This window comes from Pleurodeles waltl, chromosome 7, assembly GCF_031143425.1.
Source record: "Pleurodeles waltl isolate 20211129_DDA chromosome 7, aPleWal1.hap1.20221129, whole genome shotgun sequence".
In the NCBI taxonomy this organism is placed as follows: domain Eukaryota; kingdom Metazoa; phylum Chordata; class Amphibia; order Caudata; family Salamandridae; genus Pleurodeles; species Pleurodeles waltl.
This window is the reverse complement of record NC_090446.1, coordinates 1,294,483,369-1,294,500,961: the sequence shown is the minus strand read 5'-3', so window position 1 is coordinate 1,294,500,961 and position 17,593 is coordinate 1,294,483,369.

The window sequence follows — 17,593 nt, the reverse complement described above, 5'->3', positions numbered from 1 at the left end:
TGGGCATTTCTTTTATTTGTGTGTTCATGTGCTATAGACGGGTGTAGGGAGAGGGCTTGTGGATTGGGAACAGGTAGCTGGATGGGGGATGGAAGATGAAGGGACACTGGCTACCGTCAATGAGGAGGCCAGAGCCTGAAATGATCTCTGGAGGCCAGACAAGGCACCATGAATGCCTTCTAGGAACGCATTGGTCTGCTGCATCTGGGATGCCAGTCCCTGGATGGTATTCATGATCGTTGTCTTCCAAACAGAGATGGACCTCAGTAGGGCAATAGCCTCCTCTTTGTGGGCAGCAGGGCTGACTGGGGCAGAGGTGCCTGCGACGAAGGAGACGCCCACCCTCCTGGTTGAGTGGGCACGGGCAACTGGGTGGGGTGCTACAGGGAGCGCGGTGCTGGAAAGGGGTGTGGCAGACGACGATGGTGTTGGTATGTTACCAGAAGGGTCTGCCACTGCCAGGGAGCCACCATGAGAGGAGGATTCTGAGTCAGATGTTGTGGTAGCTCCAGTCTCCGCCGTGGTGCTCACCTCACCCTCTGTCCCACTGGTCCCCTCGGCTTCACTGGTGGTCGCCTCCTGGGTCCCTTGAGCAGCAGCATCCCCAATCGCAGGTGCCCTTCCTCCCTCGCCAGATGATGCTAATGCACACATAGACAGAGGAGGAGAGAGAAAAGGAGGGTGGCAGAAACAGAAAGGGAGGAAAATATTAGAACCCACACATCCACTTCACAAACAAACAATGCAGATAACAGTCCCTGCCTGCCAAACATTGGACACTATAGCAGTCTTTACCAAAAAGAGTCATGCAAGCTATGTCCTAACCCATTACAACCCGGCAGACCAAACCCTTGCATGGAGACTCCTACATGCCCATCATTGCCAAAATGACTACTCCTAGAATCAAGCCTTGGACTATAACCAATCACATGTCATCCACTTCAGGATGATATAAATCTAAGCAGAGAGGGACACTAACTAACTGATAGGAATGTGAGGAGTACATGTGGTACAGAGGATCCATTGATGTAGGAAGTGATGCAACTGCAACCCTCACATAAAATGCCTTTCATTACCCATATACAGTACCATTATGACCAACTCAAACTACTACAGTACACGCAGAGGTGGAGGATGCAGCCATTGACATGATAGCAGACTAGAGAGATCCATACCTACAGCAGAACATGTGTCACTGTACCACTACTCATCCTACATGGCTCAACATAGCATCCATCACACACTCCTACCTGATGGGTGTAGCATCAGGAATGTACATTCCCTATATCACATCTGACTACATTCATTCCAAGTCCAAGGAGGGTGACAGTGGACAACCATGCAGTAGTGACCTGACAGTCAACGCTTACCCCCTTGTGGCTGCTGTGCTGCCTTCAAGCGCCCATCCAAATCAGGGTATGCCACTGCCAGTATGCGGGCCATTAGGGAGGTCAGTGTCCGACATGCACCCCTGCCACTTTGGGAGGCTGTCCCCTGCTGGGCCTCTGCAGTCTTCCGGGCCCAGTGCCGCAGGTCCTCCCACCACTTCCTGCAGTGGGTGCTCAGCTGGCAATGGACCCCCAGGGTTCGCACTTCCTTGGCGATGGCTCGCCACAACCCTTTCTCCTGGTGGGCACTGACCTGATTGGGAAACAATGAGAAAAGGGGGTGGTATGAAGTAAATGATAACAATCCGGCAGTGAGTGTAGGCGACACACAACGAACACTGCTCATGCACACTGGCAATGTCCCACACATATCATGTGCATGCTACACACCTGGTCAGTCATGACATGTGAATGAGCACACACGTACATCGTCAAACAACACACAACTTGTGGAACCATGGACGTTGTACTGACCTGTTGTCCTGGAGCGCCATACAACAGCCATACAGGGGTAGGACCCCTTCCACCATATTTTCCAGCTCCTCTGTTGAGAAGGCTGGGGCCCTTTCCCCTGCAGTGCGTGTTGCTCCAAGAGACAAGACACAGCAGCACACAAAGTGGAGGTCTGTATCGCCTGAATGCCAGGAGTCAAGTGAGCTGTCTCACACAAAATGGCGGTTATGACCGCAGCGGTCATGACTGTCACCGCCGGTGGTGATCGTCATTGGTTCCAGTCTTCCACGGACACGCGGATGCCATTTTAGTTTGTGACATTACTGTCCTGAGTTTACACAGCTTCACTACCTGCCTGTCAACACAAAAACATACTGCAGGTCTGACATGGTGAATATGGACACATGTAGTGCGTGTCTAGTGAAATATACAGATTTGGCACAACAATTGTCTGCCTATTTGACCAGTAAGGTCAAACACGGGAAAGGTGTAGGTTTACATGTACTGTATATGTCCATCCACACAGTAATCATGTGCCATCGTCTGGTTAGGTATGAATGGTAGAGTAATGTGTACTGACACATTACAGGCAACTTGCATGAGTATTGCATAATGGCTGTCATGTGTCATACTGTATAGCCTACATTGTGACAGACATGATTGTTGTTTGTATCACACTCACAGATTTGGCCAGAATGGAGTGAGGAGGAATGCACCAATTTTCCAGCCACTCGTTGATCTGGAAACCATGGAAGTGCACCAAATCATCCTGACCTATCGACTGAACCGATTGTGCATCAGGGAACTGGTCGGCCAGTTGAAGGCAGACCTTCTGTCGGGTTTAAGGAATCCCCAGGCCATCCCTCCACTCCAGGTGTTGTCACTACTGCATTTCCTGGCAAGTGGCTCATTTCAGAGCACAGTGGGACTGGCTGTAGGCTTTTTGCAGCCCAGTTCTATAAGGTGTTGCAGGATGTGTTGGATGCCCTACTCAAACATGTGCACAGGTACAGTAGGTTCCCACTACCTTCAGATTTTCCCACTGTGAAAGCAGCCTTCTACAACATCTCAAATGTCCCACATGTAATTGGGGCCATTGATGGGACTCACATTGCCCTGGTACCTCCAAGGATCAATGAACAGGTTTATAGGAACAGGAAGAGTACATATTTACTCAATGTACAAGTAAGTGGTGTGTCTTGCAGACCAATACATAACACATGTGAATGCTAAATTCCCTGGATCAGTCCATGATTCCTACATCCTGAGGAACAGCAGTGTCCCTGCAATAAAGTCCCAGCTACAGGACAAAAGGGCCTGGCTCATGGGTATGTGTAATTCTCTCCATGTCAGACATCTATACCCCTCATGACCCAGTCAGCACTCCGCCTAGCAATGTTACCTATGGCCAAGTTTCCTTTCCCACACAGGTGACTCCGAATACCCCATTCTGCCCTTGGTCCTAACACCGGTGAGTCATCCTACTACATTGGGGGAGAACAGTCACAATGAGGCACATGGCCGGACGAGGCATGTGATTGAACGTACTTTTGGTCTCTTGAAAGCCAGATTTTGTTGTCTCCATCTGTCTGGTGGTGCACTACAGTACAATCCAGGGAAAGTCTGCAAGATCATTGTTGCATGCTGCATGCTTCATAATCTGGCCCTCAGAAGGCACATCCCACTGTTGGAGGAGGGGGACGTTAATGCTGGAGCTGCGTTTGTGGCCGGTGACTCTGATGCTGAGGGGGAGGCAGATGAGGATGAGGCACATGATAACAGGACTGACATGATTCATCACTACTTTCCTTGATGTACAGGTATGTCTGCATTACATATCATCTGCACATGGTAGATGTATTGTTGAAGGCAGTCTGTAGGCAGTATTTGCATGCATCAATGTATGTGTGGGGACTGGAACGTTACATATTGGTTGACGACCTTGAAGGGTAGGTGACTCACCATGAGGGGTAGTGGAAATGCAAAGCTGCTAACTTCATTTGTAGGATGCTGGTGCTATTGCGGTACAGACTTAAAGTTGTTTGGAAGGTTTAGGGTCCTCAGACTGCCTATTTGGGGTTATGTTTAGGGGGCTTCTCACTATTGTCCTGCTGTGTAGGCATATCATGCTTTGACACCTGCTGGGTGTCAGGTACCTGTTCAGGACTAATCAGAGAGTTGTGCACTTGAGGATGCGACCTATGTATCATCTTTCCTGTACTACACGTATGTGAATGCCAATGCAGTCCCTCATTTATGGTGCAACATAGCTGCTGGGACACTCATCCTGTGTTTATGCTCAATTACTATTGAATGACTATAGTTTACATTCTTACCACCTTGTACCTCATTCCATTTATTTATCCCTCTTCAGGTGACATCTCTGTTTGCAGCCTGCTTGCTGTATTTGCCTGTTGGTGTAGTTGACAGTGGATGTTAAAACAAAATGGATGTACTTACACACCTGCTGGAGTATCACAATACATATGTAACTTGGACATCTGTGTTTTATAGACCTGTGTATTATGTTTCTGTTCTTTAACATATTAGCAATACTAAAAATTAAGGGACATGCACTAAGACTCGTTGTTATAGGTGTTTATTTAGTTTAGCATTTCACAGTCCAGAGAAGTGGGGTAGTGGTCTAGGTGATGATCAGAGTGGGTGGTCCAGCTGTTCGGTTCATAGGTCCTGTGACCACTAGCCTCGGAATGATGTGACCTTGGGGTAGGACAGCCAACAGGGTAGTACAGTGGCACACAAGAGTGACATATCAGAAGAGGGATCACTTCCTGGTGGGGGATTGGTCTTTGCCTGGGGTCCTGCAGGGTGTCTGGATGGGTGACCTCTTTTGCAGGGGTGGTTTCTCAGCTGCAGGGGTAGGGGCACTGTTGTCCTGTCTGTCCTTCTGCTGTGCCTCCATTCCAGTAGCGGGTGCTGATGTTGAGGGCAGTGGTGTTGACTGACTACTGGATGTGGCCTGCTGTTGGGTGGAGAATGTCCGCAGGATGCTGTTGCGTTCCTTCAACTCCCCTAATAGGGAGGCCATGGTGGCATTGAGTGCCTGCCACTGCTGCCTGGCCTCCTGGTAGTATTCCTCCTGCAGCCTCTGTTTGTCCTGCAAGGTGGTGAGTATCTGGCCCAACTGGTCCTGGGTTTGCGGGTAGGCACTCTGGAGACGGCCTCCTGGCCAATCATTTCCTGGACCTGCCTCGTCCCTTGTCCCACGATTGTCCTCCCACTGGCCCTTGCCCCCTGTGCCTGTGCCCCGGGTGCAGGGTGCCCCCTCCGACTGACACCAGGACAGTCATTGTCTTAGGGTTGCACTGTTGACTCCTGTCCCTGTCCTGTGGGGCACACTGATGATTGATGTGACCTTGGGACACAGGTATGGGAAGGTGGGCTCTGCTGTGCCCTGGCTGCCACAGGGGAGGTGGTTTGGGTTGTGGGCAGGGTAAGGCTGGGGGTGGTGGACTGACCACTCATTCCTGATGGGCCAGGCTCATTGTCTGAATCCAGACATGCATTTGGATCCTCCCATATTGGTGCTGCATCCAGACCTGCGCTTCCTGTCACTGGGTTCCTCTGTTGTGTGTCAGTACTTGGGAGACCTGTGAGATGAGAGGTATTGTGTCAGTTATTTATGCAGTGACACACATGGTTGTATTCCCTCATTCACTCTATTTGCAGGGCAGTACTGGCATTGACAGTTTTCAGTCCACTGCTTGTGTTCCCATCAGTGGAAGTTTGCAATGTTCCTAGTTTGCAGTACAGTTTACATTTGTCTTGCTACTGTCATTGCCATGTACTGATGTGCATTCATACCACATATTGGTGATGGGGAGTGACAAGGTTTAACGTTCAATTGCAGAGATGTGATATGGAGGTAGCAGTCAGGCAAGGGTAGGGAGTGTTGCATTGCAGTGGTTGTGGTATTTTCTACTGTGTGAGGCATACATGCACTAGGTTGGGCTGTGAGGGAATGGCGCCAGTGGAGAGATGTGACAACCAAGTATGGGTATGGGGCCAATGATGGGATTATGCACATTCGTGCGGTTTGAGGGGGTAAGAAGGTGGTGGGGGTACATGCTGTGCACAGGGACATGGTGGCCAGTGAGTACAGTGGACTTACCAGTGTCCAGTCCAGTAGCAATTCAAGTCAGGCCGTCCGGATGTAGTATGTCCAGGACCATCTCCTCTGATGGTGCCATTTCTGGGGGAGGTGGTGGTGGTCCGCCACCAATCCTAATGACGGTCACTTGGTCTGTTCACGGTCACAAAGCAATCCTGCATTGCACTGCGACTCACAATTAGGAAGGGAACACCCCTTCCTAATTGCGACTCGCAAACCTGTTTTGTGATTCGGTAATCAGGTTACAGAATCGCAAACCGAGGTTTGTGCATTGCAAAGTGCATTTTGCACGCCGCAAACTGCGAAATTTGCTGTTTGCGACGTGCAAACTGCTTTGTACATCTGGCTCAATATATCATCAAGAGGATACAACACAGGTAAAGCTATTGCGGTTATATCTCAGTTTGGTCTCCTTCCTCAAAGTAGGTATGGAAGTTCTTATGGGTCTGTACACAGGTAATTTTCCATATGAGCAATTTGGAGAAACTTTCAAAAATACTTAGTTGAAAGCCTACTATGTATATTATGGCAAAATATTGAGCATTACTATTTGACCCCCAGCACCAGAGGTAAAGGGTCAGGGTGTCCCTATCCTGGCCCCTTTTCTTCTTTTTTACATTGTTTTCTGGGACTCAGCTGAAGATGATCTCCAAGATGGCTGCCAACACTTCCTTGTTGAAGTGTTAGCAGCCAATCAGATCTCAGCACAAGATCAGGATGGGTCACAAAACCTTTGTGTCCCTAGATATACACATTTGGATTTTCTGTAACTTCTGCTAAACTACTGAACAGATTTAAACCAAATAACGAAAAGAGCTCTTTCTGGACTAAGAGCTACCTTTCTGCCAAATTTGGTGTAATTCTGCCCTGCGGTTAGGGTGCTATGGCTGTTCAAAATTTCCCATGAGAATTAACATTGGAAACTCTTCTTTTACGACCCACCCTTTTTCTCAGTCCCCGCTTGAAGGATCACCCTGAAACTTTCCAGACAGCAGCTGACATGACTGTTGAATTTCTTTGGAACGTTTTGTGAAGATTTGTTAAATGGTGCCAAAGATAAAGGCATGTAAAAAATTGCTTTCCATAATAGAAAAAGCATTTTTTGATGTGCCTATATCTTTTGCGCCGTTTGACAAATCTTCATGAAATTGTCCAAAAAAGTGTAATTAAAAACTTTGGGGTGATCCATTGAGCAGGGGCAAGAAAAAAGGGAGGGTGAATAAAGTTGTGTTTCCCATGTTAATTCCCATAGGACGTTTAGACACGTGTACAGCCTGAACCACTGAACAGATTTAATGAATTCGGCAGGAAGCTAGGTTTCGGTATGCAGATTGATCTTTTGCTTATTTGGAGTAAATCTGTTCAGTAGTTTTTGAGATAGTTAAGGAAATCCAAATCTGAATATCTCTGGCAGCGATGACTTCGCGAATAATGACAATCTTGGGCAGGGAAATTCACAGCTCAGAATGGCTGCCAACCCTTCAAACCAGGAAGTGTTGGCAGACATTTTGGGACTTGGCTTAAACCCCTTAGCTCTGGTAGTGGGGTCTGAAAGGGACTAACACCAGGGCTAAAAGGCATTTTTTTCAAATTTTACGGTCGAATCCACGGATCTGCCATACATTTTTTAAAAATGAAGTGCGGTATTCCACCCTTCCATAATATAAAGCCCTGAGGTGGGCCGTGGCATTTTTTTCAGAAATATGGGGGTGCCTCTGGGCCCCCTCCCACTGCTACCTCCCCAGGGCTTATATTGTTTATGCAGGGGGCCGCGTGTCCCCCCACCCCGGGAACCACCACCTCCCCAGGGTGTTTACGTTTAAGAAATAATATGGGCAGGCCTGTGGCCCTCCCCCTGGGGACCACCACATCCCCTAGGGCAAATATTTAAAAAAAAGAAAGGGATCCCCATTAGCCCCGGGGAATATCACCCCTGGGGCTACACTGAATTTTGAGAGGTACAGAAACCACCACCCGCCAGGGGATATCATTTTAAAAAAAGGGGGACCCTATGGGACCCTCAAGCCCCAGGGACCATCACCCCCTCTGGCCTCTATTTAGATATGTCCAGGGGGCTATCTTCATGTTGGAGGGGGGCCACGTGGCCTCCCTCTTGGAGCCTCTGATGGCCCTTGGGACTCCATCTCCTGCTATGTCCAGGGGTTCCCAGTCCCGGGACATAGCTGTTTGCACTTGCATTTGCGGCCAAGCCACAGGAAACGCTCTGCTGTTTGACAGAGGGACTTTTACAGCAGGTTCCGCTGTCAATCAGTAGAGCTTTCATTTCTGCCTCCTGTATGCGTCCAGGGGACAGAGATGGAATACGTCAGCTCCGTGCTTGCTGGAGCAATGGCACTGCAGGGTAAGCCTTAAGGCAGTGGTTCTCAAACCTTTTAATGCTGGCCCCCCAGTGGGGAAAATAAAATCATCGGGCCCCCCTCAGAATTTTTCACAATAATTCTATTAAGTTGCCAATGTTTAAATATGTCTAGACTTATTTAAACTTTGCAGTTAAGTTCCGTAACCTTTTTAAAAATGCAATAAATGTTTTTCTGCTCAAACACAGCAGTGTTATCTGCATAATGCCTCTTTTGACCAGAGCCTGGTGCCCCCTCTGGGCTCACTTGAGGCCCCCCTAGGGGGCTCCGTCCCCCAGTTTGAATACCCCTGCCTTAAGGCTTCCCCTGCAGTGTTAGGTGGCCCATAAAGGGCATTTAAAAAAAAAAAATATATATATATTTTTAAAGTAAATTCATCAATAGGTCCCAGAAAGCCCATGGAGGGCTTAAAAAAACAAACAAAAAAACACAGACCTTCATATTGAGCTTCGGGGGTTTAAGTCCAGCTGGACTCTTTTTTTTTTTTCCATTAAAAAATAATTTTATTCAAAATAGGAAATACTTTATTTATTTTAAATTGAACACAAATATCTCATTCTAACTATATGCGATATTAAAGCCTAAAAAACACTTACTTTCCCTCTCAATCTCTTTCTCTCTTTCTCTCCTTCAATCAATCTCTCCCACTAAGACACTTACGCACCCATTCACCCTCACTCAGACACTCATGCTCCCGCTCACAGACCCACTTACACCCTCATGCACCCATTCACAGACCCGCGCACACACTGACACACCCACTAAAATACTGATGTACGCACCCTCACACCCACATGGACAATCTGACAGCCACGCTCACCCTAGATACACCCTCTCACATCTATTCTCATGCCCAGAGAGGCCACCTACAACTTGACCATGCACAGCCAAAGGCCCATGCCCAGCATGGGGTTGAGTGGTTAGGAGGAGTTGGCTGCCGGATTCTTATAGGGTCTTGGTCCTGTGTCCAACCACTGCTGTGCACGGCTGAACGTTAAAAACACATAGAAATTCACTGAAAAAAACAATGGTTACAGGGACGTTATAGTTAGGAAATAGATTTATAAAACCATAGAAATTCACTGAATAAAACAAAGGTTAAAACGTCGTTATAGTTACGCTCACATATGAAGTGTACAAAAACATAAAAATTAAGCAGTTAGAGTTACCTCAAGTAACTATAACTCTTTCCCTAAGGTAACTATAACTCGCGCCCTCATCATGCACTGCTAACTACCCCACAAATTACAGCACCCATTACATCTTTGATAACATGCTTGATAATATCAATGTAATATTTGCAGTAAAAATGTATACGAAAAACTGCATGGCAACTCTAACAATAACTGCTGAATTTCCATGTTTTTGTATGCTTGAAATGTGAGCATGTGAGCCTAACTATAACATCCCTCTGACCTTTGTTTTTCAGTGATGTATATATATATATGTACATATATATATATATCATATCAGTGAGAATCAATTCACCACACAACTGCACCATAGCACAAATTTGCAGCACCACTTCTTCAGCGAAGGAACAGTCACTGGACAAGGGATCATTTTTTTCCTTTATTTGATGAAGTGCTTCACCCAACACAGAATGTCAATGCGTTTTGGCTGACGCCTTCCACTGGACACTCCCCCACATACAAAGCAAAACACAAACGCTGTGGGATAGCGTAACTGGATGGACGGAATGCAGAACCAATCAAACATTCACCCCCAGTCACAGATCTGGGTTTAATCCATCCATTATTTTGCTCACCATGCTACCCCAGTTTGAACCCAGCCATATGCAAATCAGTCTTGACCCTGTTCCTCATGGGAACAGTCCAGCCCGAACTGCCAGGCCAGGTTCTTCCTGGACCGGAAACAAGCATCCTGGGACCGGTTTCGGGGTTTCACCCCTCATCAGCCAGGCTAGCGTGAATCCAGTGGCACAGTGAGCCCGGGACCCACGTCTGGGCATACCCGGCGCACTTAGGGCGGCAAAAGCAAAGCAAAACACAAACGCTGTGGGATAGCGTAACTGGATGGACGGAATGCAGAACCAATCAAACATTCAACCCCAGTCACAGATCTGGGTTTAATCCATCCATTATTTTGCTCACCATGCCACCCCAGTTTGAACCCAGCCATATGCAAATCAGTCTTGACCCTGTTCCTCATGGGAACAGTCCAGCCCGAACTGCCCCGTCTTGACCCTGTTCCTCATGGGAGCAGTCCAGCCCGAACTCCCCCACATACAAACAGCTACCCAATAGAAGCCATTAGTCCATCATCTTTTTCTACTACATCCTCACAAAAAACATAGTGTCCGCCATTTTATAGTGTGCAAATGTTTCAGTTACGGCCCTCTGATACCAGTAAAATGCCATTATTAGCCCCTCATATTGTTCACATAATTCAATCTGTCAACACACAGACAATTATTAGAAAACTAAGGAACATGGTTAAATTCTGGTTCACAACATAACATCAATATCCATATAAAATATAGATGTCTTCTTGCTAAATGTCCAAAACTATATAATTTTTACCATCATTTATGTGGGCAATCCAAAACTAGTTATCATAAACATGATCAGAATATATCTGATGGTTCACCACGATGTCATGTAACCTATCCATGTTTCCGATCTACATATACTGACATATGTTATTAGAGGGAGCACACTATGGGGGTCATTACGACCCTGGCGGAACAAGTCCGCCAGGGCCGTGGGACGCGGTGGCACCGCCGACAGGCCGGCGGTGCCCCGCGGGGCATTCTGACCGCGGCGGCTCAGCCGCGGTCAGAGAAGGGAAACCGGCGGTCTCCCGCCGGTTTCCCGCTGCCCCAAAGGAATCCTCCAAGCCGGCGCAGCATGCTGCGCCGGCATGGGGATTCCGACTCCCCCTCCCGCCATCCAGTTCCTGGCGGTTCTCCCGCCGGGAACCGGATGGCGGGAGGGGGAGTCGCGGGGCCCCTGGGGGCCCCTGCCGTGCCCATGCCTATGGCATGGGCACGGCAGGGGCCCCCGTAAGAGGGCCCCTAAAAGTATTTCAGTGTCTGCAAAGCAGACACTGAAATACGCGACGGGTGCAACTGCACCCGTCGCACCTTCCCACTCCGCCGGCTCTATTACGAGCCGGCGTCATCGTGGGAAGGGAGTTTTCCCCTGGGCTGGCGGGCGGTCTTGTGAAGACCGCCCGCCAGCCCAGGGGAAAACTCGGAATACCCTCCGCGGTCTTACGACCGCGGAGCGGTATTTCGGAGGGGGGAAGCCTGGCGGGCGGCCTCCGCCGCCCGCCAGGCTCGGAATGAGGGCCTATATCCTGTTGGGATATCTACAAATCATCAATCGTTCCATATAGCACATTCAAGTTGAATTTGAAAATAAAATGGCATATGCATGTAAACCATCATAATGTGCAAATATTAGTATTCCTGAATTGCATATCTATGGCACCAATACCCTGAATGAAGACATTGTGGGGGTTATTCCAACTTTGGAGGAAGTGGTAATCCGTCCCAAAAGTGACGGTAAAGTGACGGATATACCACCAGCCGTATTACGAGTCCATTATATCCTATGGAACTCGTAATACGGCTGGTGGTAAATCCGTCACATTTGGGACGGATTACCACCTCCTCCAAAGTTGGAATAACCCCCTGTGTCCTATAAGATACCATACCAGGGCAAATTAAATGCACATGCCATCCCTATCTATTCAGCAACTCATACATGTCCAATATATGATGTCAATTGGAAGATGTTATGTTGATTAGGCTACCATAGGTCTAAATCATTATCTCCAAAAATTAAAGTGACACATGATGTACAAACTGCAATCATGTGCAAAATATCTACATTCTCAAATTGCAAATATTAGCACAAAATGAAAGTGGCACTTGCTGTGCAAAACTTCAGTCGTGTACAGATCATTCACATTCCCCAATAACATATACTGGCACATGATGATAAAAAACGGTAACATGCTGTACCAGATATATTACAGTGCAACTCAATGGTATCTCCATTTAGCACCCGCATCTTAATTAACAAATTACATGTGTTCTACAGACCTAAATTCACAATTGCACATAGTTAATGAAAGCATGCTGTACCAAATAGGATACTGTGCAATTACCCAGTATCTCCATATTGAAAAGTGGCATTTACTTAACAGATTTAAATTCTGTGCAAATATCAATGTTTCTAAAATACTCTTTCTGGCACAGATACAACATTTGCATCTAAAAGACATATCAATAAGGTTCCATACAGTTAAGCAATGTTTTACGCCCTGCCTATATACTACCAACTGTTATGATGACATATGCTTTGTAAACCGCAGTCTAGTGCACATTATCATAGTTCCAAAATGTATACATAATGGCAAATCTTATTGATTCACATATAATGCGCTATGTAAGGCATGTGATGTTAAGTACACAATACTGATCCTCAATGTGTTTGATCATTGGGGTGTAGCAAATAATGGGTTCAAGGACAGTGGTCTCATATACTATACCCAATAAAGTGCATACACAAAGTATTAAACATATAAAAATAGCATATATAAAATACCTCATGCATCAATAAACACATCTACTTCATATCTGATTACATTGTCCACTATTGTGGTGCCAAATAAACATCTTATACTTTATCCTGTCATCACTGCACATATTGGATGAACAATTCCTTCAAGCTGTTAATAGAAGCATTATAAAGAGCAAACCCTTCAAAAACTGAAGTCCACTTTTGATCATGGCAAAACAGGGAGACTTTTGCATCAAGAGGTACAATTTCCAAATACAAAGACTTGATCCATTACTGATTGGATATCATAATATCCCCTATAAATGCAGAAGTAGCTCTGCATCTAAATTGTGGTCCGATGGCTTTTCTGAACCCAACAATAACATCATTCTGGATTCCATTCTTCAAATTCCAATGTTCTGTCTCCCATCTTTGGATCTATCTTTATATATTTAATGCCATAAAATGTGAAACACTTACAGTCCCCTTCATGATCATCCCAAAATTGTTCCATTAATGGAGCAACAAGTCATCAATGAAGCACACCCATAGTACCACTTTCTCCATGTAGGCGCTTAAATCGTCAGACCATGCCACCTCCTTTTGCCACTACCCCATGTATAGGTTGGCGTACGTCAGTGCAAATGATGCCTCCATCGCCATACCTTGTTTTTGGAGGTAGTATTCAATGTTGAATAAGAAGATGTTATGTTTTAAACAGAATGATAGCATGGTCATCAACATTTCACAGTGCTGTATAAGCCCTATGGGACGCGTTCTCAAGAAATATCTGTATATAAACAAATGTATATGTATAAACATATGGCTCCAAACTCTTGGGTGTGCTCGGTCCGTGTCAGTTGCCCCACATGCTATTATTACTTTGAATCACACAAGGAGAAAACAAGAAAACAAGAACAGACGCGTTTCAGGTGTGCGCCTTCATCAGTATCAAACATGTTCAGGAATTTCGATCTGCTATAAACTCTGATACGTTTGCTGGTAGTTTTGTCATCAACATCAACATTGGACTAACAAACAAAAGTCTTCATGTATCTTCTATGGTGGCCATTATGTAACATTTTCACTTACCAAATAATTATACATTGTACTCCTCTAACCCTGTCAAACGTCCTACATTAAATGCAGAGAACAATTTTTACATTAATCATAGTCACTTCATTTCATTTGATTATTATACAGCCGCCACCCAGCCCTGGACATCATTATAATAATGATTTTCTCTTTACTAATCATTTATCTCATTAATCACATAACAGGAATAGGAGCCGCATCCTGTTCAAATTGCATTTCATCCACCATTACTGGGTTACAAAGGAAATCTCAAACATATTGTTTCTAAGTCACAGCAAAACTCATGTTGAGACATTGAGAACATAACGCCGTACATCAGATCAGTAGTTTAATGTCGACTTGGTTGAGTGTTATTGTTAATTTAAGCACCCACAGTAATTCAATCATGTTGTTGGCAGACATAATTATGATGACATTTCTCCTAGATTTCTTAACATAGTGGTTCAACTCAACTAATATAGAAACCTAGCATCCTCTTCTAGTTACACTGACGTTCACTGCAATTCACATTCTAATTGATCACTTTCTCATCTCGATGCAAGTTCTTCTTCACTGTTAAAACCTCTAGAGGTTTTAGTTTGTAATTCTAAAATATACTTAAATTCAAGTCACCGTCATCATAGGGTCCTGTCACCCTCTTCTTTCCCCATTATGACCCGATCTAAACAGAAGAATCTCAATGCATCTCTGTTTCTATTATGACAGTCTTGATAATGTCTGGCAACTGGATAGTTTAGGTCATGATTCGCTATTGCCCTCATGTGTTCTAACAGTCTCTTTTTCACAGAATTGACTGTACTCCCAACATATAGTTGTTGCATGGGCAGACCAGAAAATACACTGCGTAATCTGTATTACAATTCATTAAATGTTTGATAGCCACAGGTTTTTTGCAACCTGATATCTGATATGTCTTCACCTTCTCACTGTGTTTGCATGCTTTGCAATTTTTGCATAGGAACAGCACCTTTATTTTAGTTTTCTCACCAGGCAGACTTCTGCTCTCCTTAAAATGTCTGTTCACTAGCACATATTTCAGACTTCTGCCCCTTTTATAGGTTTTGTAGGATGATCTGGTAACTCAGGGCCTAGGATTGAGTCTGATTTTAAAATATGCCACTTCTTTTGCAGACTCAGACAGATCTTTAATGTTTCATTTGTACAGTCAGTGATTAATCTGAACTCAGTCTTAGTCCCTTGTGTGTTACTCAATGTGGATCTATTCTCCAAAAAAGTCACTCTATTTAGGTGGCCCACTTTTTCACTTGTTTACCTCACTATCATTTTGGAGTAACTCCGTACCTCAAATCTCTTAATGTCCTGTTCGTTCCTCTGTCTATTTATTTTCTTTGTCACTCGAAGTATTCCTTTTCGTTCAAAGCAACTCCCCAAAGGGGATGCTACATTTTAGGTTTCTGGGAGGGAAGCTTTTTTGCATGCAATATGGAGTTTCCAGCTGTCAACCTCCTATAAAGAGATGTGTGAATTTTACTGTCTCCTACTGAGACCTTCAAATCTAAAAAGGTCACACTTTCTCTGCTAATATCGCTGGTGAATCGCAAGTTTACTGTGTTAGAACTGAGGGAGGAAATATATTCCTCAGCTGATTTTTGGTCACCTTCCCAGACAATAAACACATCGTCAATGTATGTGACCCACATTATCATCTGGTTCAACCATCTTTCATTTGCCCCTGACCAGGCCACCTGCTTCTCCCACCAGCCCACTAACAAAATTGAATAGCTGGGGCAAAGCAGGTGCCGATGGCTGTCCTGTGAATCTCTCTGTAGTACTGTCCTGCAAAAAGAAAAATATTATTGTGCAGACAAAAACTCACAAATTAAAATAGCATTTTGTAATGTTATAGAACTTGTGAGACCGTGTGCTTAGGAAGAAAACTAGTGATATCCATAGTAATCAACAAAAAATCTTCTTCCCAAATAATGTTCTTTACATGTTGCAAAAAATCTTTGGAGTCTCCTATATATGAACTCAGTGTCTTCACCAATGCGAGAACAAAGTGATCTAACTCAACCAGCATTTTCTCTAGCAGGCTTAATTTCAATGAGACAGTGGGATTACCTGGTGGTCTCATTGGAAGTTTATGTATTTTGGATAAATGGTAGAATGTTGGAGTCAAAGGATGTTCATCTTTCAAAAACTGGTATTCATCTACATCTAACATCCCTCTCTTATACCATTATTGTATCAATGAAGGATAATCAGTTATGCTTTTTAACTATTCTCCATGAGATATTTGTTGACAACATGTTCTGTCATTCAGTTGTTTCATTGCTTCCTCTTTATAATCTTGTGTGGACATAAAGACAATGTTAACCCCTTTGTGTGAAGATTTCACCACTATTGTGTCATCTTTTTGTAAACTTCCCAAAGCCTGCCACTAACCCTTAGTGACATTGTAAGATGTGCTCCTCTTCTATTGCATTTGTAAGATTCCAAGTTCATTGGTTACTATCTTGTGAAGTATGCCAATCGCACCAATCTGTGTTCGTGGTACAAATTTTGATTTTCATTTGAAATTACTTTCACCTTCGCTTTGTGCTATCCCAAAACGTTTGAGGGAGACAACAATCACTTCATGACCCCCTTTGAAAGCTTTCAAGATAAACAGTCTCTACAGCTTCCTCTGTCAAAATGTCAGTTGCTTTCTTTCCACTTTTTATTTTTTAAATCTGCAAATTCTCTCTCTGTTTATACTATTTGCAAAGTTTAATTCCTGAATGAATTTAAAAGATCCTTGTTTGGACGTAATGAAAGCCGTGGGAGGGACAAAAGGACAGTCCTAATTGCAGAACTGACACCTCATCGGAGGTTACAGTTCATGTGGTTAGTTTCACAATGGTCAGATTGTCTGAACCTACTTGCTCAGATCTCCCTACTTGCTCCTTTTCACCCTCACCATAGCATCATCCCCACCTCCTCTTCTTTGACCCTTTTCTTGTTTTCATTTGGTTAGCGAAAATGTTGCACAATGGTCGCTACAGAAGGTATGTGAGGACTTTTGTTTGTTAGTCCAATGTTGATGTCGATGACAAGACTACCACCAATTGTATCAGAGTTTAAAGTGGTGGGAAATTCCTGAACATGTTTGATACTGATGAAGGTACACAGCTGAAAAACATCTATTTTGTTTTCTTTGAAGTTCTTGAAATAAAGAACGCTTCACACCCGCGATTGCCGGTTGCTACTGACGTAGCACAATATTACCAAAAAACAAAATAAGATAAGAAAATAAACTAGTCTGCAACAATGACATCTAACAAGTATTATAAAGGCATTTGAAACATACATTTCTGTTCACATGACAAAGAAAACAAATAGAAAACTACATAAGAAATCAAATTAAGACGCATAGCATTATATGATTAGTTATTACACAAAGTTGGCTATAAATACAGGCCAATACTATTAAATACCACCAATAACCTTAGAGACTCAGCTAACTGTTGGAAAGCAATAGACCTCTATTTCATCTTTAAAGACATAACAGCAAAATGTAAAAGTTATCACCTCCATCTACACTTTTCTACACAAAACAGGTACTTTTCTGTATGGAACTGTATGGCTGTTCTAGGAATAATAGCTACCAAAACT